This window comes from Diadema antillarum, unplaced genomic scaffold (genome assembly GCF_040938485.1).
Source record: "Diadema antillarum isolate AM-2024a unplaced genomic scaffold, OU_Dant_1.0 seq00001405_RagTag, whole genome shotgun sequence".
In the NCBI taxonomy this organism is placed as follows: domain Eukaryota; kingdom Metazoa; phylum Echinodermata; class Echinoidea; order Diadematoida; family Diadematidae; genus Diadema; species Diadema antillarum.
The window spans coordinates 191,502-210,082 of record NW_027272160.1 but is presented as its reverse complement, the minus strand read 5'-3'; the positions used below and the strand labels follow the sequence as shown (position 1 = coordinate 210,082).

The 18,581-nt window shown below is 39.7% G+C and overlaps 1 protein-coding gene across 1 annotated transcript in view; it reads left to right on the top strand.

Moving 5' to 3' along the window:
• Nucleotides 1-6,175: 6,175 nt before the first annotated feature.
• The window catches only part of LOC139709086 (adenomatous polyposis coli protein-like), a 115,349-nt gene continuing 102,943 nt past the window's right edge, over nt 6,176-18,581 (top strand). The window contains exon 1 of the mRNA XM_071621047.1: nt 6,176-6,321. The gene's annotated coding sequence lies outside the window, so the exon portion shown is untranslated. The remainder of the gene's footprint in view (nt 6,322-18,581) is intronic.

Here is an 18,581-nt window from a genome sequence, read left to right as displayed (position 1 = left end):
ATACAACCAAGAAAGGTGCTTTACAGGCAGGATAAATGTATGTGTCTGTTATGTGTCTATACCGTCTTAGCATATTGAAGCATTACTTTCATTAATGGATGATGGAGAATATGAATTCTCGTGATACATTGACAATGTAGCCTACTGATCGCGCAACCACACACTCGTCACCTTGTTATTTCATCCTTCTGTCCCAGTGTTTGTTATGAACATGACGTGGGAATCTGACGAAGAATAGCAATAAGTGGCAGAAGACTCTGAATGCACAGGTTTATCTAGATTATTGCTAAAACGAATCAATGCTAATATTTTTGCATAGGGCCTAATATTATCCATACGCCCTATTACAATCCAGGGTGCGCACGGAGTCGAAAGTGAGGGGAGATCGATAAATCACCACTGATAACCGGTAAACCATGTCGCTGCACGGAAGTCGCACGGTGTCTGGTCGGGCGACTGGGCTCACACCAGCAAATAAAATGGAATGTCCCAGACCCCTACACAAATTCGTACCAAAGATACCAAAATAAATGAAGAAAAAAATAGATTAAAAATCATTAATGCAGTTTGGCATAAAACTGAATAGCTGCAGATATTGAGTATGAATTCATCTACAAACTTCCTTTTGGTTGGAAGATGAAAGCTTTTCTGATGGAATTTGAGGGGACTAGACGTGTACGGAAAATAGGTGATTTTTTTTTTTTTTTTTTTTTTGAGTGACAAGAACTCGTAGTCTGGCTGTGCTGCCCCTTGGACAGAGTTTGAGCCGAAGAACCTGCCTTGGAAATTTGATGGATGACAGGGCATAGCTCACTTATCCAGGTATGTGAAGATGAAACACCTCATTTCTCCCAGCTATTTTACAGAATTTTTTGAAATTTGAATTTTTACACACGTCTCCATGGGGAATTATTTACCCGTGACAAGTGAGCCATATAGAGAATGCACGCATTGCACACAAGTCAATGGGAAGTATTCATCCCATACAAGCTCTGCTGGTTTATGTTGAGCTATATTCTGTCAAATCCCTCCCTCCCTCCTCCTATACCCTCCCCCTTTCCCCTCCCCCCTCTACCCCAACCCTGCTTAACTATACAATTTGTTTTCTTATTATGTTCTTGTGGTACTAGATTTTAGTACATAGTAGTCATCAGTATCACACAACTTTGAATGATAATCATTTTTGTCGAGCCCACCGGAGGTGAGGGGAGACTAAGGGATCGCCTGCGGCGTCTGTCCGTCCGTCCGTCCGTCCGTCGTCTGTCCGTAACGCTACAAAAAAATCAATAACTCTTTACTCTGGGCTTCAATTGCAATCAAACGTCGAGGGAAGAGGGGTCATACAAAGTTTCACATTTTACCATAGATGAAGGTCACCTCAAGGTCAAAGCTCACAGGCGGGGGTCCATGAACTTTAGGGCCCAATGTTAAGTTTTTATGGCGCGTTCTATTATGGGTCATAACTTTTGATCCATAGCTCCATTTGTGACCAAACTTGGATGGTAGATGTCCCTTGCAGAGTGGATGGTCTCCACAAGGTCAATGGTCACAAGCATGGGTCAACAAACTTTTAGAGCCCAATGTTAAGTTTTTATGGCGCGTTTCTATTATGGGTCATAACTTTTGATCCATAGGTCCGTTTGTTACCAAACTTGGATGGTAGATGTCTCTTTGGGGAGTGGATGGTCACCACAAGGTCAAAGGTCACAGACAGGGGTCAACGAACTTTAAGGGCCCAATGTTAAGTTTTTATGGCACTTTTTTTTTGCCATAAATTTTTACCCTTTTAAATCTCTTTTCATCTGCTACATCCCTTTTTTATCTGTTATATCCCATTCGCGCACAATTTCTTGTACGCTAATGGGCGAGACACATTATGGCACATGCCTTGTAATGTATTTCTTTGTTTTGGCTACCACTGAAACAGCTCGAAATAGGCCTACATCAAGTTAATCTGTTTGCTGAATAAAAGTATTTTACAGTACTTTGTAGGCAATCTCTCAATAAAAAAAAATCGAGTGAAAATATTCACTCTTAAAGGAGGGAATACAAAAAAGAGTGAAATTGGAGTGAAATTGGAGTGAATTTTGAGTGAAAATGTTCATTTTCACTCGTTTTAGAGTGACGTCAGGGATCACTCCAAAATCTTCGAGTGATCCCTGACATTGTCACTTAAAATTCACTCCAATTTCACTCTAATTTCTTTTGTTTTCACTCCTTTAAGAGTGAATATTTTCACTCGATTTTTTTAGAGAGTAAGGTGATGATGACACCCCTTAATCAAGGATAACTGCCTATATCTATGTATTCATCTTATGAAAGACTAATCAAAACTGCAAGATTTATTTTTGAAAAAAAAAAACAACAACCAAAGGGCATAATTTTCAAAAGTGTCTCTTTGAGAAGTCTTATAACCCTAAATGTGCAATATTTCCCTTATGATGTAGGGACAAATATCATCAAAAACACGTTTATGACGTTAAAAACTCAAATAATAAATAATTGATTATGACCTCTATATAGGGCTCACACCTATAAATAAAATTTAATGTCCCAGACCCCTTCACAAATTCGTACCAAAGATACCAAAATAAACGAAGAAAAAAATCATTAATGCAGTTTGGCATAAAACTGAATAGCTGTAGATATTGAATATAAATTCCTCTACAAACTTCATTTTGGTTTAAAGATGAAAGCTTTTCTCATGGAATTTGAAAGGGACTATATTTCATTGGGTGCATGTACTGAAAATAGGTGATTTTTTTTTGAGTGACAAGAACTCATAGTCTGGCTTTGCGGACCCTTGGACAGAGTTTGAGCCGAAAACCTGCCTTGGAAATTTGATGGATGACAGGGCATAGCTCACTTATCATTATCCAGGTTAGTGAAGATGAAACACCTCATTTCTCCCAGCTATTTTACAGATTTTTTTTTTTTTTTTTGGAAATCTGAATTTTAACACACGTGTCTATGGAGAATTATTTACCCGTCTGAACCCTACTGTCAGTGCAATAAGAGGGAGTGAGCCCTCTTGAGTGCAGACCTAAAAACGCTACTAAGTAGTATCGATTCATATTCTATTATTCAAACTTCGGGATAGGGATAACTACGAATATTAAAATCACCACTGTGGTTAGCGATAAGCGGTAAACCCTGTCGCGGCACGGAAGTCGCACGGTGTCTCGTCGGGCTACTGCCACTACAAAGAAATGAGGGAGTGAGCCCTCTCGTCTTGAATCCAGACCCAAAAGCGCCACTGAGTAGTATCGATTCATATTCTGTTATTCCAACTTTGGGATATCTTGTAAATACAAATATCAATGATTTAAAATAAGTCATGAACCTCCCCCTCCGGCTTAAAAATTTATATAAAAGTATAGAGGTGTCTATATAAGGTGTATAGATATACATAGCATGATATGCTTTGAGAACATTAGTACATTACAATACACGTATTTAGCAAGTTATTGTAATAACCATTACAAAAATTTAAAAAAAAATGTATATATATACATAAATAAGTCAGTTAAATAAGCATACCATACCGCTCATTTGGTTATTTTACAGTATATCCTTTTTAACAAAAATTTTGTAGGGGAGGTGTCCAGTCTTGTCTGACGTCCTCCCTTTTTCTAAGAGTTGTGATGTCGAAAGCCTAGAATATACTAGCATCAAATATCCCAGGATCTACATACAGATCGCGGAGAAATCGAAGTGCAATCGCCCTGCAGGCCATACATGGAGGTAATGTTATGGAAGGCGTTATTTTATCAAGATTCGTGCATTTTTCACAGATCGCCGTGAACGCAGTCATGAATGGAGGGGGGGGGGGGGGGGGAGGGGGGGGGGGAGGGGGGGGGGGGAGAAGGGGAACCACCGGCGCCACGTTTTCAAAGGTGTGTGTGTGTGGGGAGGGGGGGGGGGGGGGAGGCCCACTTTAAGCACCGTGCAACGTTTCTAGTGTCTAGTGCCACTTCAGGTGGTGACACCTTATGTATTCCTTTGTACGGTGCAAAAAAAGTGGGTGTGTGTGTGGGTGTGTGGGTTCTGTAGAGTTCTGTGCCCCCTCCCTCCCCCCCCCCCCCCCCAACCCGGTTCAGCCGGTCTCGCTCAATGCAATTATACAGTGTTTTGATGGAGGTCTATATCAAATCTTTTTGTCTTGGAAATGAAGCCTGAAATATTTTTTAAAATGATTTTTGGTGATTTTTCACATGCCTCCAGGTGATTTTGTTCTGTTGGGACCTGGCAACGCTGGTACGGACGAGTTGGGCATGGCACTACCCGAGGGTGGGCAAGATGAGAATAATATGCTACAAATAGCCGTTTTCTTACACCATTAACGACGATAAAAGGACTAATTCATAATTATAATAGTCATTTATTTTCTTCTCGTCTTTTCTCTTCCATAAAAGACAAAAAAGACGAACACTAGCTCATCACTTACAAAAGAGAGCTGTTAGAATTATTTCAGCAGCAATTACACGTGCTCATAGGTACTACTGATATGCTGTTTTATAAGAATAACATTATTTTGAAAAATACAAGATAATATATTATTTATTGTATTTGGCATCCGCCATGTATTAGATCAATAATGGTGATGTGCCCCACGCAATAGCGTCCATGTTTGTTAAGAATGATAGAGTACACGGAATATTGTACAAGACAGACTGCCCTATCATCTCACATCAGTCAGAACCCAACTCAGAAATAATACTGTCGCGTTGGCAGGCCCAAAATACTGCAATCCTCTTTTAGACAGGCCATTAGCCTATCTGTATTTAAACGTAAGACGAAATCTTATCTTTTTGACAGATACTATGAATCCTGATGCTTTTGTATTCCTGCTCATGAACTTTAGATGAAGAACTTGCATTGTTATAGTTAAAAATATATAAATTTCAGTGCTCAATGTGAGTCTGTTTTATGAATAGTAAGTGGGACCTTTCTTGTTACTGTATACTGAGGTTCTTTGGAAAAAAGATTTGTGTGACGTACAGCTTGTGCCAAACATTTTGACCTTGCTGCAGTGTATTTAAATTTGAAATTGTATTTGTTAGCGCACTTTGAAATTTGTCAAAGGGAATACATACTGTGTTTCCACTGTTGATAAAGTTTCACAAATTGTAAATTATATATGTATTAATCTCTAAATAGGACCGGGTGTTAAATTAACATCTCCATGACAACTAGATACCTGTATCAATATAATCTGCTGTACTGGTTAACCAAAAAAAAAAAATGTTTTTAATGATTAATTAAGTCATTGCCTTTATTTCACCCTCTTTACTCTTTTCCCTGTAACCGTGTGTCCAAGTCCAAGTTCAATTTCCCCCATTATTCAATCCCTTATTCTGTTTAAATACATTTTTTAATTTCTTTTTTTTTTCTATCCGTCAGTGTGCTGCACCCCCCCCCCCCACAATCATCATTTCATCTGCGCATATACTGTATGTATATTACTAATGTTTTCAGGCTGAAATTTTCAGTCTTGTGTACCTGAGTCCTTACCTGGTGGCTCTTGATGCTGATTCTGTCTTTATTATTCTTTCTTTCTTTTCAGAAACAAAAGAGGAATGATAGAGGGATTGCGTCGAAAGCCGCCAGAACCTATAATCAAACAATTGTATTTGTAAATAGGAGTTTCTGCAATTTACATGCATTACTTCTCAGCAGGTCTCCTATTTTTTTCCTCCTTATGTATAAATGATAATATCATTATGCTGAAATGAAATGAAATGAAATGAAATGAGATTTATTTACCAAACAAACATCGTCAACAAAGTCACAGCAATTGATAGTAAAGATATAGTTTGGCAAAAAAGAACTGTTAAGTCTCTTATCAGCTATCTGTCATGATTGTCAAATCATCGATTTTTGTCTTTTCGCCCAATACTACAATTTTGTAATTTGTTATTCTTGGTGGAATTGAACGAATAAATTGAAAAACGTTCAGTTACGTACGACCACCGCTCTGAGTACGACTCTCAGTGGTACGACTGCACATAGCGCCAGCTTTAGTTGAGTTATTGTAAATAAGCAGCCCACACACACGTTGTACATACACTGCCTGCATATTATGTGCAGGGCATGCAAGGCACTACCACCACACACTGTACTGCGGGGTACAATAATGTAGGCTTCATACCCTAAAGAATGAATCACCCCCTGTGCTGTGCTGTATTGCAGAAACTCGTGAGGAATTGGTGGCACTGCTGCACAGATATCGAATTTTACAAATTACCTATCAAATCAAAGGCGTATGATGACAACTTATTAAAGTGTCTTTCTTTGGCTGAGGATTTTGGAGGCGTACAGGTAAGTCATCGGTAAATTTACGCTTTCGTGAATAGTGAGTACCGGTACCTGTTGTATTATTTAGCGGTTTGAGTGTGTTCTGTCTACGGAGAGCTACTGGCATAGACTCACAGGGTCGGTCGCTGCCTGTGCTGTGTGGAAGAAAGAAAAAGGGAAAACACTCGTCCTTGGACTCGTGGACTAGAGATGGAGCATGTTAGCCATGGTATCTAACAATTTAGCGCGGTAGCGGCAGCACGAGCTGGATGAATATCTGCCGGTGGTGGTGCAAATGCCGGGCCGAGTATTTGTTGATAAACGGCTGTCTTAATTAAAGGACAAGTTCACCTTCATAAACATAAGGATTGAGAGAATGTAGCAATATTAGTAGAACACATCATTGAAAGTTTGAGGAAAATCAGACAATCCGTTCAAAAGTTATGAATTTTTGAAGTTTTTTTGCAGTACCCGCTGGATGAGAAGACTACTGCAGTGTATGAATAACTTAGATGTCACATGCGTACAACAATATAAGGAAAATATAAAGAGAATTTCACAAAATTCCATCTTTTGAAAAAAGTACACATTCCCCTGACTCGTTACCGATAAATGTTATGGGTAATATTATTCCCCCTGCCTTTAGAAAGAGGCAAGTCAATTGCTCTTTTATTATGCGAAAAAAGTGAAAATATGTTGAATTTTCTTTTATATTTTCTTTATACTGTTGTACGCATATGACTCACAAGCTGTAGTAGTCTCCTCATCCAGCGGTTCCAACACAAAAATTTAAAAAATTCATAACTTTTGCATCGATTGTCCAATTTTCCTCAAACTTTCTCTGATATGTTCTACTAATATTGTTGCATTTTCTCAATCCTTATGTCTATGAAGGTGAACTTGTCCTTTAATTAGTCTAGTTCAGTAGAGCCCCGGCCCTAGTAACTAACGTTACACGCATCCGCGACAGCGGCTGCACGTCTACCCTCTTGTAGACGTTGTGGTGGGTGTACGTTTCCTTCATGAATATCTTTATTTATTGTAGAAAACTAAAATATAAGGATTCCCCATAGTCTATGAATATTCATTCAATAATCGGTATGTGATTAAAAAAACAAATTACGTCAAAACCCACCAAAATCCGGGATTAAAATCAGGTCTGTAACTAAGCGTCCGTATTCGTGCACTCCTCATCTTCTGCGTGTTATTTGAATGGCACGTAGCGAGTAGGAAAAGTTCATTGACCTAGTCGGGTGACCTAGTCGGAGCGAAATGACGCGGCAAAGGTCAGATCATGAGAGCAGCACGCGCGGAAATACATGTACGTAGCAGACGACAAGCTTTTTTAAAGGCACACAATCGTGACGAGTGCTTTGTGCGGCACGGAGACGAACGCAACATGCTGCCTCCCCCATTCTGTATCAAATGAATGAGAATAACGCTGTCTCAATGGGTCAGCGAACAACCCTCTAGACTACTGTAGTTCTGTGCTACAGATCTCCTGACCCAAAATGGCTGTCCGAGCAAGCCACGAGAGCTTCCGAATGGACGCACACTCCAGAGATGCCAAGTTCAAAAAACTTTTATGAGTGAGATTTTCATGACTCAGCGTCTCGGCGCTCGCGCATGTGCGCGCGAACGAGGGGGATGTTCCCTCTCCCTTGGTAGGGAGCTTTTTTTATTATTAGCTCTTAATGATGCGATTAATTTTGAAAGACAAAAGGGAAATATACCTTCAATTACAACTATCACTTTAATCCTTTGAGCTGTGCTCCTCATTTTTGGCCCAAGTTGCAGGCTTCACCCGATGCGTGAGAAAAATGGGTGTCATGCGTGAGATCGTGAGACAGACCCTAAATGCTTGATTCTCACGCAGAATGCATGAGACTTGGTAGCTCTGACACTCTCAGTGCGCATGCGCATGAAGAGAGGCCAAAAGAGCCACGTGTCTTCTGGCCTCTCTCCTCCAATCACCGCAGCTCGCGGTCACAATGTTTGTGTATGATGCGTACACACACACGCACACACACACACACGTCGTGTCTCAGTGGCAGTATTCATGTCTCACACGTTTATGGATATAGCACCGAGTCTGGCATTGCGCAATTGCATGCACAAACTTTGGTCGTTCGGGAGTTTACGTACCATTAGGGATGACGATCATATGCCTTTAACCCGTTGAGGACGGTTTGATTTTGCTACAACACGCATTTCCCATAGACATCTGCCCGAGTATACTCGGGACTCGTCCTCAACGGGTTAATAATGTAAAACACAATTTATGCACTTGTCAATTGTAGTCCCGGCCCCTGGGTACCTGGGGATGGCTGGGACTTGCAACCAAGTTGGGCGGGGATTTCAGCATTTTTTTCGCCCGGGTGGGTCGGGAATAGACCGGGCTTTGTCAGGGGAAATCCACTCAATTTGCCCCTGTGGGTCGGGGATACGCCGGGGTGTTGTCGGGGAAAATTCAATTATTTTGCCCCGGTGGGTCAGGAATGGACCGGGATTTGTCGGGGGAGATTCACTTAGTTTGCCCCGGTGGGTGGGGAATAAACCGGGACTTGTCGGGGGAAATTCGCTCCAACCAAATGGCAGGGATTTGGGGCGGGAATTTTTGGCTGGGATCGTGCCGGATTTTGCTTGAGAGTTGACCGTGCACCGTGTGATTTGTACCATTTCCAGTACGACGGTAATGTTACCATAAAAATTTCGCTTGCCAAGCAATTCCCCGCTATTGAGGACTCGGTAACATTGCCCAAAAGTCGCGTAAACGCATGAATCACGTAAGAAAATCGAGCCTTGCGAGAAACATGCGCGATTTGCGCATTTCATTTGTAATAATTGTCTGACATGGAACCTTCGTATTAAATTGTCCGCCGATGTGCGCAGGATTGACGCTTTACGCGATCCATGCGGGCTCGGTCACACTGCCCAAAAGTCGCATTTAAATCGCATAAATCAAGTAAGAAATTTGGTTTTGCATGCTTGTCCATTGAGAATTTGACCATTTTTGCTGATTTACGCAATGAAAATCACTGATGAATTGCGCAAGAACTATGGAAAGATCACGCAAAAATCACTAATAATGTAGCGGCAATAATAAGCTACGTGAGTTGTTGTGACTCATCGATCCGTATTTCATAGGTATTACATGCGCTTATTTGCGTGTTCTGTTAGAGATACATACGGCAATACTTTTTTTTTCCAGTGATACGTACGTAGGTGTTACAAGCGCGAAACATGCGTCATTATGTCTGCTAATCGTTAGTGGAAAGTCGTCGGTGAACGCGATAGCGGCAACATTTTCGCGAACAATCGCTGATATTTCACGCATATGTTGCGCATTTTCGCGTAAGAACCACGCAAACTACGCAGAAATTACATAAAACAGTGCAATACTGCATATACTTTTACGTGAAGCCGAGTTTTGAGCTGCTCAAAACCCGGAATCATGTAAAGCGCTGATCCGGCGCACATTGGCTGACTAACTACGAAGGTTCCATGTCAGACAAACTCATGAAATGCGCAAATCGCGCATGTATCGCGTGAAAGGCTCGAATTTCTTATGTGATTCATGCATTTACGCGACTTTCGGGCAATGTGACAAGGCCTCAAAGACTCAAACTCGGCTTCGCGTAAAAGTTTACGCAGTATTGCGCTGTTTACGTAATTTTTGCGTAGGCCCTAGTTTGCGTTGTTCTTACGCGAAATATGCATGGAATATCAGTGATCGCTTGCGAAAATTTTGCCGCTATCAAGTTCATAATGTGCGAATCATGCGCGATTTATACGCAAATCATTAGTGATAAAGCGCAGATTATGCGTGATTTTCCGTGGACCTCAGTCGTCGCGCACAGCCACCAATTCGCCCTATTTGGGGCCTTTGAGTGCCTATGCTAGTATGCGCTGAAAGTGCGTGGTTTAGTGATTTTTTAGTGATATTTCCGTAGTTCTTGCGCAATTCATCGGTGATTTTCATTGCGTAAATCAGCAAAAATTCTCAACGGACAAGCATGCACAATCAAATTTCTTGCGTGATTCATGCGTTTACGCGACTTTTAGGGTGTGTGACCGGGCCTTGAGGGTCGGGACTTGGCAGGGGATTTCTATGCAAATATGCCCGGCTTGTCGAGGACTTGACCGGGGATTTCTGCACAAATATTGCCCGGACTGTCAGGGAATTGGCCGGGGATTTTTACTTCAAAATTGCCCGGCCTGCCGGGGACTTAGCGGGGGATTTCCGTGAAAATTTTGCATGACCTGTCGGAGACTTGGCCGGGAATTGGCCGGGAATTGGCCGGGTGGGTGTAACATCCGAAAGTTGCAAGTGGGATGCAAGTCCCGGTCATCCCCGGGTACCCAGGGGCGGGGACTACAATTGACAAGTGCATTAGGATGTCGAACATTAGGTCACTTGCTTCACTGCTAGTAGTACTCACCTGACTAGATGCCGTACACTGGGAACAGCACCAGGGCTGTGTTAGTATCTAGTTAAGAAGATGACTAATTTCATGGGACGGACTAATATAGGGTTCTAATGATTTCATGCTGTCACACCATTATAGCCCATCACATTGTCACTGATTATGGGATAGTGTCATATACACCTTGTACTAATACCAATAGCAGGGTCGGCAGAACCGAACCGGTATTTAAAGGCATATGATCGTCATCCCTTATGGTACGTAAACTCTGAAAGACCGAAGTTTGTGCATGCAATTGCGCAATGCCAGACTCGGTGCTATATCCATAAACGTGTGGGACAATGCTGCCACTGAGACAAGTGTGTGTGTGTGTGCGTGTGTGTGTACGCATTATACACAAACATTGTCACCGCGAACTGCGGTGATTGGAGGAGAGAGGCCAGAAGACGCGTGGCTCTTTTGGCCTCTCTTCATGCGCATGCGCACTGAGAGTGTGCGTCCATTCGGAAGCTCTCGTGGCTCGCTCGGACAGCCATTTTGGGTTGGAGATTTGTAGCACAGAGCTCTTGTAGTCTACAATTGTACAGTGTTGTTCGCTGACCCATTGAGCCAGCGCTATTCTCATTCGGGGTCACTACATTTGATACAGAATGGGGGAGGCAGCGTGTTGCGTTCGTCTCCGTGCCGCACAAGCCACTCGCCACGATTGTATGCCTTTAAATGCCTTTGTTTTTGCGCTGAAGACCTTTTTTTTTGTGTTTGTGTGTTGTGTGTGTTTGTGTGTATGGGTGGATGTGTGTGAGGGTGTGTGTGCAAATGAAGAAGATTGTGATGTGGTTATAAGACGGGTGAAAGAATATAAAGAGAAAGGATAGGGAAAGGGGAACGGGAAATGAATGAAATTATACTGCAGTACATTAACTTAGGTAAACCTCAAAAATGAAACAAAAGGTTTACAAAATAGAACGAAGGCACATTGTGACGGTGTACTCTTAAAATGAAAACAAAAAATAATGGAAGGAAAGAAAGAAGAGACACTTGCATTATAAAGGAAAACAAGATAGAGAAAGATATGTTGAAAAAGAAAAGCGAAAAGCAAAGAAGAAATAAAGATTGGAAACAAAGCACTAGGTAGAATAATAGAATGAGAGAAAGCAAAGGTGAATAGGAAGGAAAGAGAGAATCATACATGTTGAAAAGGAAATAAAGAAAATGGATACATCTAAACAAAATGTGAGAAAAAGGTAATGAAGAGGAAAGAAAGGAAAGGTAGATAGAAGGAAAGATAACTGAAGGAAACAAAGAACAATTAGGCAGAAAGAATGATTGAATGGGAAATTGAGAAAGTTAGACGAGAGGAAACCCACAAAGAAATTAAGTAGGAAGGAAAGGGAAATTTAGGAATATATGAAAATAAAAGAAAAAAAGATAGAAAATAAAGAGAAAGATATAAAGGGCTGCACACATGCACGCCCAACCGCTCTGTAGAGAAGCAACAATCCCTGCCACAAGACTTAACTGAGGAAGGGAAAAACAAATTTTAGCCTTTCAAAGACAATAGAAAAAGCTGGTCTGATCAAGCTACATTCAGATCAAATGATCGATCCTTACTGCATGAGCTGAATGTATTCGTACTGTACCAATTGCTTGTGTACCGAGCAGCATTTCAAGTGATAAAGATTTTTCAACACTTGTACATTCGTTAAAACTTCACTTCTATTTGACTTTGGAGACTCGGATGCAATTATTTCAGGTTACTGGTACTGAATAACTAGGATGAGTTTTTTTATGTTTCCAAATCATTAGACAAGGAGGTGCGATAGTACACTAGTGCCAAATTAGAAAAAAGTCCCCAGTCTGAATTAGTGACTTTGTGAGGTCTGAACGAAGTAGGCAAATAACTGTTACCATATTTACCACCAGTAAGGCTGTAAGTCGCGTCCCACCCCCCCCCAAAAAAAAAAAAAAACCTGAGGGATTTTGTTCTGATCAAAATTTCATCACTTTCTACATTATTTTGAATAAGAAACTTTGTTACATTTTTTTCTTTATGTTTTTGTGTGTGTCTAAACAATTTATTTTATGTTTTTTGCCTTCACCCGAAAGGTGCTGGAGGCATTATGTTTTCGGGTCGTCCGTACGTACATACCTCCGTACGTACCAGGTCTGTACATCCTTCCCTATTTGTTTATGTGATAACTTGAGTAATATTGAGTGGAATTTTACCAAACTTGGTTCAAGTATAAAGTGTGATGGAGCAATTACTTGATTAGTTTTTGAGTGAAATTGGCCAGAGGTCTAAGGTCAGAGGTTAAGGTCAAATCCTAAAATTTAAACGTTTAATGTGATAACTCAAGACTGGATAAAACAAATTTCACCAAACTTGGTCCAAGGATGACATATGATGGGGCAATTAAGTAGTAGTTTAAAATCAGTGAGAGGTCAAAGGTCAAATGCTCAAAATTTTACTATTTCCCCCATATCTATGCAATGCCTGCAGGTATTTTCTTGAAACTTAGTGTATACCTGTACCTGCATGTACTACATGTACTTAATAAAGATTCTCCAGAGAGTTTCAGATCATGAGGTCAAAGGTCAAACATTGGGTGAAAATGTTAAAATTTAACTTTTTTCTCTATACCCCCAAATGGTTCAAGGTATCTTCATGGAACTTGGTGCATATGCATGATATGAATTTAGTGGCAAGTGGTCAAAGGTCATGATTCAATGGTCAAGGTCAACTCCTTAAAATTTCACTATTTCCCTCATATTTATGCAATGCTTGCAAGATTTTTCTTGAAACTAAAAATATATGTATATTACCTAATGGAGATTCTTCCGGTAATTTCTTGCCAAAAGGTCAAAGCTCAAGTAAAAGTGCTATATTTTACTTTTTCCGTTCAATATCTTGAAAGATTAAGTGACTCAAGGTATTACAGTATGTATGAAACTTAGTACGGTACATATTTATGCATGTTGTACCTGACAACGTTTTTCTTATTGACAATAAATGAAATCCACAGTTAATGCATTTCAAAGAGAGAGAGAGAGAGAAAAGAAAAGATAAGACTACAGGCTAACATGTTAATGCTGGATGCACATTACAGTTTGCATGTCAACTCATGATAAGTACCTGTATGCGAATGTTGTATGCTTACCAAATGCGCAAAGTCTTGCTAAGTCCTTTTGTTGTATTCTGTTGATTCTGTCCTCATGGATGCAGCATGAAATGTAGACGTACCAGTATTATATTTGGCCAGAGGTCAAAAGTCAGTGTACTGTGGCAAAGCATGTCAGTTATTTAGGCCATAGTTCTTGCCAGTAAATGATATTTTTTGTGATCAAGTGAGATAGTGGAGGTATCCTACAGTACAGTTGTCGCATAAGATCACAAAAGGTTTAAGTCTTCATCTCGGTACTGATATCAAAATAGATTGTTTCTTTCTCAGTCAAAGTTTTTGTTGTTCTTTGTAGCCTTCATTAAGACTGGTTTAAATATTATCATGAAAATTAATGACACATGAATTTATATTATACTCAAGTTTCTGCTTGATCTTATATCTTTACTTTTTATGTGACTTTTAAGGAAATTATTACAGTTTATCATGGCTTTATGAATAAATAGTACACATGTGTGTCTATACATATGTGAAACTGAGCAGGAAAATGTGTAATATTTGTAGTAGGACAGAGTGCAAAGAATTTGTCCCCAGAGAATACCAATTATTGCATGGTTTAAGCATTCTGGTTTGTATTAACAGACCACCACCAGGAACAACAAATGCATAATAGTTGTAATGTGAGTGGTTCAGAGGCGTACATACACGTGTGGGGAATGTGCAGTTGGGAATAATTTGCTAGCTACAGCTTCGTATATCATGAACAAAGAAGGGGGGGGGGGGACCATACTATCCTGTGGTAATAGCAAACAGTATTTGCTTTGTGTTTACATTTAGGTGTCAGATAGGTGGATGGGAAAGCATAATCTTGTGCATTTCAGAGGCTGATGTCGCAGAATGGCTTTTGTTATGCCAGCATATTTTAGCCCTTTCCTAACGATCAGCTCTACAAGCTTCTGCAATGAATGAGGTTTTGCCTTTGCAAATTAAAAGTGTTCACAATGCCATTGTAATAGTACATCATACAATTGTAAGTGGAGGCTATGATGATGACACTAAATGTCTTACATGTTTCATGAATGTTAGATTTGAGTAAGGATTGGAAAAAAGGGAAATGGTTACCACAGACCAAGCGCATAAGGCCCCTTGTTGGTGCTTTTAAATTGAGACAGAAGTCAATTAAACCTGATAATATAGTGAATGTTGTGTTCAACCCTGTGAAATCATGTGCTATTTACCTCCAAATTCTTGCTGAAGAATGTGTATTGCAGGCAGTTGATTTGTTGCTACCTGAGATCTGTGATGCTTGAAATATCGAAATATTGTTTATAAGAAGCAGTATCTGTGTCACTGGTGGAGCACTAAGCTGTAATTGCTTATGTTTTACAGATTACATGGTGAATGTTTGTCAATTGATTCTTATGGCTGGGCAGAGTGTAGAAAGTTTACAGTTGAAGGCTTTCCCTGCCCTATGACTAGACTGAGCACTTTAGCAAACAGTCTGCTCAACCATTCACTGCCACTTTTGTTTGCCACACAATGTCTGCATCCAGACAGAGAGAGAGATGATCTGATACAGGTGAGCTGATTGTCAAAGGATGAAGAAGGATAACAGTCTTTTGTCTATTAGGGTGGGATTTCACGGAGCACGCGAACGATTTGCGAAGGACGCGAATGGCAAAATCCAGCATTCGTATTTTAGTCTGCAAAAGTTCGCCAAACGAACGTGAGGGTTCGGAAGCGTCGTCAGTTGTTCGCGAATGTCGTTTTTACTTCGGCAAGAATTTCAAAAAAGTTTGAAATCTTTTGCGAACCTTTTCCGCACACTTGGTCGTGATTTGCTCGTGAATTGTTCTCGAAAGTGTCTTTAAAGCCTCGTCATATGCGCAAGACCTTCGCAAGACACGCGCGATGTTCGCAAAATGTTCGTGAAACCCCAAACAGATTCCGAAACTTTGGAGAATGTCTCGCGTATGTTACGCGAAATGTGCGAAGTTTTTCCGATCATTTTACGACGTAATCGCAAACTGTTCGCGTACCTTTTGAGACACTCTCGCGAACGTTTAGCGCACGTTTGGGGGATGTATGACCTATACGTTTTCTACAAATAAAAATCGTAACATACATCTAAACATCAAAGAATTATTAACAACTACAGTAACAAAAGAAATTAAAGACTAGCAAAGAGAAATAAATGTTTGATATAAAAAAAATCGCAGAATACACTTAAAATTGATCTAAAGTATGTAAAATTTCATTTGAACTATAGAGATTATGTGTTGGAGGAACTGCAAAAAAAAAAAAGAAGATCAAATGCTTTACTAGTGGAGATATGTCCTAGGGAAAAAAATGGAGGCAAGCACACGATAGAGAAATGAGAGAAAAAGAAAGGAGAAATAGAGGAAAGAAAAAAATTCAACTCAAGACAGCTTCCACCTCTCCTTGGGTACATTTTCTCCCATGATTGTTTAAAATTCTTCGTTGTTCGCATTTCCGTCGCGTGTTCTTCGTGTACGTAACATGCTGTACTTTAGCAATGATACACACGACATTCGCACATACGTCGTGAAAACTTCGCACAAATTGCGCAAGAATAGTTTTCGGCTTCATTGTCGGAAAACATTCGGAGAAAAACTTTTCCGAATGTTGGATTTTGTCATTCGCGTCCTTCGCAAATCGTTCGCGTGCTCCGTGAAATCCCACCCTTAGTTGCCTTCTCTGGATTGACAGATACTGTGGAAATGGTTTATTTTCATTCATCAACATAGTGGTGTTTACAGGCCAAACACTGAATACTTGATAAGGTGCAAATTGTTGTGAAATCATTCAGTTTTGGCCATCAGCAAAATGAATTCACGAAAAAAAATCCACATTTTCATATGATATCAGATTTTTTTTTTTTTTTTTTTTGGGGGGGGGGGGAGGGGACGTATACTGAAAGTGAAATGTATTATATTATACTTTTGTTTATGTTTGTGGTGTCTTCATATGGATATCATATATTATTAACAATTTTTACATGTAATATTTATTGAGATTAGTATTCTGCACTCTTTTGGACATATCTCCATTGCTTTTCCCTAGTTTATTTTTTACAAACCAAACTGATAACAATTTTTCATATTTCATTGATGCAATATTGAATTGTTCTTGTTTTGTATGAGCCTGTATGTTATCTTGATTATGTAATTTCACATTTAAAAAGAAAATCATTTGCAAGTCAGCCTCTGGCTGCGATCAATAATTTGTTAAATAAAGATACCATTAATGATAATGATAATAACTTATTCATGAAGGAGAGGCTTTAATTCATAAAGATGAGTTGCGTTGTGTCAGTGCTACTGACTAAAGTACAGATAAATTATTTTATTATTAATATTTTTTTGTAAAGTTAATATGTTGATTGATGTCATGTCATCATGCACGCGTGGCAAGGGATTTTTATAATATTGCCATCCAATCGTGGAGTACAAATTGTAGTTCCATGAGTGAAACCTTGAACCTTGAAGATTTGTAAAAACACCTATAGATTATACTGGGTACAGAGTTTCAGAATTTTTTATTGTGCTTGGGATAATGAATAAGAATGTTTTCAAAATTCATAACAAATCACAATGAACAAGAATAATGACATAGCAGCTTCACACAAAATGCATGATTGGGTGCTCAAGGAAGCAGAACAAAAGAAGAATATACTGTATGCATAAATTCTACACAGGTGCAACAGATTACATTGCTGCATTGCTGGAATATGTGAGCCTCCTATGACTGCATGAGAAAAAAACAAACAAAGGAAATGCTTGCAGTACTGCATTGGGAGATTATTGGTATGTACTGAGTTCTAAGTAGTGGAGATGTAATACACCAGTTTATTTGTAATAAAAGGACCCCAGGGAACATGAAAATAATTTTTATTGGGACTGGGGATGAGGGTGGGGTGCAAAGGGTCATTCAGGGGATGGCCATGCAACTTACAGTGTACATTGTACAATATGTAGGATTTTAGAATATAACAGCATAAATCACATTGTGCAGTGCACTGTCCTGTAAATTGCGACAAGTCACTTGTAAAGCTTTGGTAAAGCAAGCGTTCAGGGAGGTTTATTGATTGGTGATGTGACTTTCAGGAATTCCTTTAGTCTGAGCTCATTTGAGCATTGAATGTCCCAATCAATAGTCCTTGATTGTTCTTCCAGCTGATCATACTGGCTGGCACTGGCTGGAAAAGGCATGCAGGTGTAGAGCAAATGTCTTGTAAACACAAAACCCATCACAAAGGTGGTTGGAAAGTTACTTCTTTACTTCACCATGCACTGGCTGATTCTTTTATTTATGAGATTGTATTGATCTGCTTGATATCAGTGATACAATGATGACAGTAGATAAGAAAGAATGACAATTGACATAAGACATCATTATGTTTAATGGTTGCACTGATGCATGATGAACCTAATGCTTTCCCCTGTATTCTATGGCTAGAGTGGAATCAGTTATTATATAGTATGAGGAGAAGAAGAAGAAGAAGGAGGAGGAGGAGGAAAAAAAGAAGAAGAAGAAGAAGAAGAAGAAGAAGAAGAAGAAGAAGAAGAAGAAGAAGAAGAAGAAACAACTCATGAGATCGTGGTGGTTGGTATACGTGTACACTGTTGTACAATATATCTGCACTGGGTATGGACCATAGATTTGACTGTAATTTGGTGTTAAAGTCATTCATCATGAGTTCTGATATTTTCATACA